The sequence below is a fragment of the Oreochromis niloticus genome, linkage group LG16 (assembly GCF_001858045.2).
Source record: "Oreochromis niloticus isolate F11D_XX linkage group LG16, O_niloticus_UMD_NMBU, whole genome shotgun sequence".
Lineage (NCBI taxonomy): Eukaryota > Metazoa > Chordata > Actinopteri > Cichliformes > Cichlidae > Oreochromis > Oreochromis niloticus.
This window is the reverse complement of record NC_031987.2, coordinates 22,107,958-22,115,036: the sequence shown is the minus strand read 5'-3', so window position 1 is coordinate 22,115,036 and position 7,079 is coordinate 22,107,958.

Genomic DNA, 7,079 nt, shown 5'->3' with positions numbered 1-7,079 from the left:
ATCATTTTATCCAAATGTTTAAAGAAACAAACTAAATTTCGTTTTAGCTTTTTCATTTTTTCCAACATCACCATCATCTAGTTGACTTCAGCGACTTTACTAGTTATCATGGCAACGGCGAGCACATCCCAGGTGTGTTTAGAAGTTTTTAATGCAGTTCATTTCAGTATGTAGTTGTTTCCTCACTATGCATGTGTAGGTGTTGTCAAGTTGCTGAAGAGCTTCTCTTACTTAGCTATTGAGCTGTCAGGGCCACAGAAATAAACAATCGACAAGCCCTGGAAATGCGTGCAATCAGTAGAGTTGTGTCTGAATGCACTCGGCCAGATGCATGTACGTGTGATGTGCATATGTAATAGCAGGCATTAGGCCTGAGAATGAAAAGCTATTAAAGGCAAAAATGCTGTTTGTTTTTACACTCTTAGCAAAATATACTGTGTGATCTGTTTGACTCTGTCCCCAAAGACAAATCTCTAGGGTCTTGTACACTGGATCTGGATCTGGATTTCTTCTAAACAGATCAAAATAAATAAACCCCTTTTTATTTTATACCACTATATCAAGAAGCAGTGGTTTAAATCAATAATAAAACCATTCCCTTTCTAACATGGATCAGAGATGAGTACCCAGCCTAGATGATGGCGATTGTTAATCTCTCTTATTTAGTCAAGCTACATAATACGGTCAAGCTACATAATATGGTTTTTGTTTTGTTTATTTTTAAATATATAAAGTAAGACAAATTAAAAGAAAAAAATTAACCACAGGGCTCTAAACAAATACAGCTCTCCCCTCCATCAACAAGAATTTATTCCCACTAAAATATAAATAATATCCACAGACAGGCCAGTAGCACAAACTGAAAAATGGATTATGGGCATTGCTCATGACTATAACATCAACCAGCAAGCAGCAATAAGTATACATCCAAGTCTAAGTGCATTTTTTAAGCATTCACTTAAAGACTCACAAATATTGTTGTTCAGATCTTACAGAAAATGTCATTAATGATTCCCCATGCTCTCGGCATCTTCACACACAAAACACTTTGGGTCATAACCATTCAACTTGGTGAAGAGTCCCTAAAAAACAAGGCTACATTGATAAGAAACAAAAATCTTAAACAAACCACTGGCTCGGTCTGCAAACAGTGCATACCCATGTGAACTAACTGCATTAATAAAAGAGAAAAACAAACCAGTTTTGTTTAGTACCTATAGATCTTCTCATCTCCCCTAAAACCACAAATTATGTACACAAATAAAATCATGTAACCATCTAAAACTATAAAACCGTTCTGGCATCAGTTCAAATATGTACACGTACACCTTTTCCAGTTTGTGTTTAGTGGCAGGAACATTTGGACGATATTATATAAAAAAGGAATAATTTGAAAGAACTCCACAAATAACTATTCACAACTCTATCACCCTCTTCATCAACTGCATGTTCTCACCACAGCCCATATCAAACTCCATGCAGCCACTGGTGATGACTGTCTCTGTACCTCCATCTGCACGTATAATATTTGACAAGTTGCCCAGTGTACTAGACATTTCAAATTTTGCTTCCTGTGTGAATGTAAAGATAATTATTTCGCATCTCAAGCTCATTTTTAGAAAGTTTTGGGGGGGTTTTGGTGTGAATTTCAGGGCTCAAGGGTTCAGCGATAGCCTTGGTGTGTTTGGGTGATTCAGTCCCAATTGTTTATAAACTCCAGAGGAACATAGGATACTGATTTCAGACATCACATTACACTGACAGGTATTGAGGATAACCATAATCAGGAGTGACACTAAGGATTTGGAAACAGGTCATCAGATAAGTAATCTAGTATATATATGTACAAAGGGTCTGGCTGCATGGATTAAATTCATTTTCTGTTAGAAATGAAGTAAACTAACTACTACTAGGAACGTCGTTTCATGTGAATTTCACTATGAATTTAATTTCCATCTGTGTCTCAGATGTCTCTTCACGGACCCATTCTTCTGTCTCTTTCTCCTGCAGAGGTACGACTCCAGTGCTCAGCATCAGCTAGGAGCAGTTGGACCAAACCAAATCATAAAATAAAGAGGGGGAGGAGGGGATTTATTATTTGTTGCCAAAAAGACATAAAACTAATGCTAGGAAACTTTATAAGTACCTTGTGAAGCAAGAATTATGTTATGGTGACAGGTTAATAATTTCCATTCAAAAAATTACTAACTGGCAGTTTTTTGGGCACCTGTCAGTCAAGGGCCCTTAGAATCGTCATCGCTTTTCTCCCCCTTACAGCGCCCCTGACTGAAATATAATTATCAATCAAGTTATTTCCTCTACTGCACATTAATGTGAATTCTTGATAATAATGTGGAATACATTTTGTGGGATCCTTAACATGTAGAGTTGGCCTACAACTTAGAGTTTTAGGCCACCACTGCTTGTATGAGTCTGTATACATGTGCTTGCGAAATGTACACAATGTACACATGCTTATATTGACATGGGTATATATGCATGATAAAAACTATAATAAACTATTATTAACTTAACAAAAATGTTAAAAAAGCAAGTATTTTGATGAAAATGTGACATTTGTTTTTTTATTACACATCCCAAAAAATCTATAATTTTAGTGAAATTTGTGAATAAAGGAGGAAGTCAAAAACTTTCCATTTTATTGTCACGTTGCTGTTATTTAGTTTATACACACTGGTGAGATTTCCTGGTGAGTTCAAGGATGTCTTGAACATAAAGCGTAAAGGCTATTCATTTTCCAAAGCGTACTTCTGTGGCGGCTGAAACCAGAGGGTGCATAAAAGAGATCTCAAGTAAGGTAATAAAAACAAAAAACACTGAGAAGACAGGACGCACTCTGGATGCTAGCAGAGGACCCCCACTTGGTTAGAGTGGTTCTTCAAAGAGATTCCTCAGCAGGCTTTTTCAGCCTTCCCATGAGTCTGTCAAGTCATCACAGCCGACTTCTTCCTTATTTTCCCCCTAAAGACTCATTATTAAAGAAAAAACCCGAAAAAACTGTTTATTAAGAGAAAGGCTAAATTTTGGATGCTGGTATATGGTTTGTTTATTCATGTTGTCGATGTAGTGATATAGCAAAATGCAATGTAAATTGTAAATTACTTTATGATTATTATAGATTGGATATAGTTGGTCTCATTTTCATGATAAGGCAAGGAAGAAGCTGAGTTTCTAAAAGTTCATTTTGGTATTTCCCTCTTTCTGGACTCTTTCAGATGATAAAGTGCTGAAAGGGATAATTTATAAATTGCAGGTTTTATAGATCATAACAACTCTTATTGAATAAACCTGTCCCCATGCCAGAGACAGTGTTGACTGAAAATTGATTTGGGGGCATAAATTGCAGACATTTTTGCTTTTCTTCTCCCCAGCTGTCCGTATCCTTTTCTGTTTTTCCTTTTTTTTTTCTTGCTTTTGCGGCGCTGACCAGCTCTCAAAAGCTCTGTTAAATGCTTTGGGATTATCAGTGCCTGTGGTGAATTCCCTCATCTGTGCCATCCTGTCTCCACCTCCTGAGCCACCCAGTGTGTTACAGACAGATACCTCACACTTTGAACGGACAAACATCTGTCACTGTACGGTCTCGAGTAAAGCCATATGGCTGAAAGAAAGTGAATTTTTCAGAGACAGGAAGCTTCAGAGAAAAATGGCACAAGACACTGACAGTAAAAATGCAAGCTGGAGAGTTTGCAAAAACGATAGCATCAGTTTAGTTATGTACACAGTATGTCAGGAATGTCAAACTCATTTCACATCGAGGGTCACATACAGCCCACTTTGATATTAAATGGGCCAGACCTGTAAAGACCAGCTCAGTTTTTCTACATGATAAATGTTCAATATTACAGAAAAGATTCTGGTAGCTCACCACCCAGACTGTCCTGTGTGAATTTTTTGTTCATTGATAAAAAAAAATGTTCTCAGTATATATTCTGGACCCAAAAGCAGACTCAACACAAATTTTGCAGCATGTACAAAGTTTCACTAGGAAACAAGAGCAAACTAAGAAAGTGAAAGCCTAACTCAGGCCAGAGGAAACGGGAGCAACTATGGAGGTGAGTACCAGGAGAAGCTGTAATCGGGACTGTGGGAAAACTGCAACAGAAGAGGAAACAAGTATTTAACTGCGGGGAAGCAGGGGTGTGAGGACAAAACAGGATATTGGTGCTGCAGGCTTACTGTCAGAGCCAAACCGTGGAGCTTGGAGGGGAAAGATGTCCATGGGAGAATCTAGCGAGATGAAGTAACGGGGAGTGTTATCCAGCGTGCAGAGCAGGCAGGAAGTAATTCCAAAAATTTGGGAGCAAAATTAAGCACGAGCCAAAACCAAAATGAGAACAGAGCACAGGCAAGACTTAGTTACCACTACGAGTGATTGAACGGACTGGCGTGGAGCAGCAGACCGTGCTGGCTGAAGTAGTCCTCCTGTGATTGCCTGTGGATGGAATTCAGGTGCAACGCTGGTGGCCCCACCAGAAGGTGTAGCCGGAGAGCCATCCGGAAACACTCCTGGCACGATTGGACCATGACATTATGTATTGCGTAACTACTTTACTGTAGTATGAATGGCTGTGTGGAGGTCAATAAAAGATCCAATAATGTATGACTTTGATTATATTTTCCAAAGCTGTCCAGTGGCCAGATTGGAGTCTTTGCCAGACCGATTCTGGTCCCTAGGCCTTACGTTGGACACCCCTGCACTATATGGATGGAATTATTGGCCTATACCTCCTGATCATTGAATTCAGGTCATTCAGTCAGTCCCATGTGTATAAAATCAAGCACCTAGGCATGCAGTCAGCTTCTACAAACATTTGTGAACGAATGTTTTGTTCTATTTTAAAACGTTCACTTAGTTTGAGTGTGGTACTGTAACAGGATGCAAAAAGCTAGTTTGCTTTCTTTTCCCCTAAATATTCAACTGTAGGTGGTATTACTGAAAGAAACTCAACCACAAAGTGGCAAACTACATAAAGTTACAGAGCGCTGAGGTGCAAAGTGCATCAAGGTCTCCAAAGCTCTGCTGACTCAGTGACTGCAGAGTTCAAAACCTCCTCTCAAACAATGTGGATGAACTAGAATGGACATTATGAGCCAAGCTCTCCCATGTAACAACAGCGCCTGACCTCATGAATACCGTTTTGAAAGAATGGGCTAAAATTCCCACAGACACACTCCAAAATCTTGTAGAAAACTTTCTCCAAAGAGCAGAAGCTCCGAAAGGGGGTCGAGCTCTATATTGATGCCCATGGATTTATGTATTTATTGGATTTCACTGTCATAAAAGCTGCTGAAGGTGTAATGTGTAGGTGGGCCATTACTTTTGTCCATATAGTGTAGCTTGACACTGCTACTGGGCTTCATGTTGTGCAAGTCCAATCTAATTTGTCTAATGTGGCGAACTATAAAGTAAAGATTAGCTAGTCAACAATTTTAAGGGAGTGCTTGTTTTCTCAGGAGGGACATGTTTAAAGAGGATCAACAAACATCAGTTATTTGGCAGCGTTCTCAGCCCTGTCTTTGGCTGCTAGCTCGTGCATTGTTTAGTCATGGATTTATTGTTTTGTAGTATTCTATCCAGAAACGGTTGAGTTGACAAGCTCGGGTTGTTTTATTTTTGTTGGACAGTGACTGCGTGTTAAATGTGCTCCTTTCAACATCTGCTACCGAGTTTGAATTTATGTGAGGCAGAGTTGTCTAACCAGCTGTGCTGAAGGGAAGATCTGTCGCTTTTTAAGCACATTCGTTCAACTCTGCAGATTTTACATGGGTGCTAGTTCAGAGGGTGAGGGGAGACCTAACACACCGAGCTGACATTTGTCTGGTGAGCCATTAATAGTTGACTGATGTTTCTATTTAGAATGAATACAACATAGTACTTATTCCTTCCAATGCAGGAAAGGCTCTGCTCAGTGATGAGCTGCCGGTATCTTTTGCAGCACTTCCATTTGCAACCTTTAAGAGAAGAAAATGAGAGAAAATGAGAGTCGGTGCATTAGTTGGACATTGTCTGGGCCAGCTCTTTGTAGCTGGCTTTGTATGTCAAGGTCTTTAATCTTGTGGTCTGGGAATTGTAGGACTCAAACAATTTCACACCACCTGCAGGAAGAAACCTATTGGTGTAATCCGGATTAGGGTTTATATTGCTACTAGCTGTCATTTCCTATTAGAGTTCACTGCATTGCATGACTTACCACACATAACAATGTGGTCAAAAAGCTAATCAAACATCCAGTACATATTAAGTCATTGCATTCTTCAAAATCTGACAAAACACCAAGAAGCTTTGTTCTAGCTAATGTTCACATGTTTGGTGGTTTGTAAGGAAATCTTTTCTAAAGAGAGGTTAAGACATTTTTCAACATTTGTGGATTTTCAAAGTCTGTTTATACCTCACACCAACTGTGGAATCATTCATAAAAGCTGCTCAGTTACTGCATTTAACTGTACAAAATGTCTTCTTAGGATATGTAAGTACTGTAAAAAGTCATGAGCCACCATTCATTTCTTACATTTTTCTTCCAAGGAGCCAAAGCTTCTTGTATTTTTATAAGGTAGTCTTGCACAAAGGTTATCTTGCCTTTCTGAAGGTCTTTCAAAGTTTTTCTTTGTTATTAGCCGCCTGTTGAAAAAACATTTGTTGCTATTTCTTTAGTTGAATCAGTTTCACAGAGATAGTAAATAGTATTATTGCACCAATAAGATGATCCCCAAAGAGCTACTAGCCAAAGTCTAGGCATATCTCAGCATGGTGGGCAGTGAGTTCTTAAAACATTTAAGGAAACTAAACAAGTAGAAGACAAAAGAAGAAGTGGTAGGTGCAAAAAACTATCTACAGCAGACATAAAATATCGGATAGTTCTCAAAAAATAGGAAAAGCCCAGCAAAGATACAACACAGGACCAGAGAAATGGATCTGGTCCTTCAGTTGATCCATCTACTGTTTAAGAATAAAGGTGACCATACTGATGATGTTGACTTTCAAGCTTGTATGGAAGAGGATTAGGGCCACTGACCAAAAAGACAGTGTCCCTAATCCCTAATCCTTTTCCAGAGGA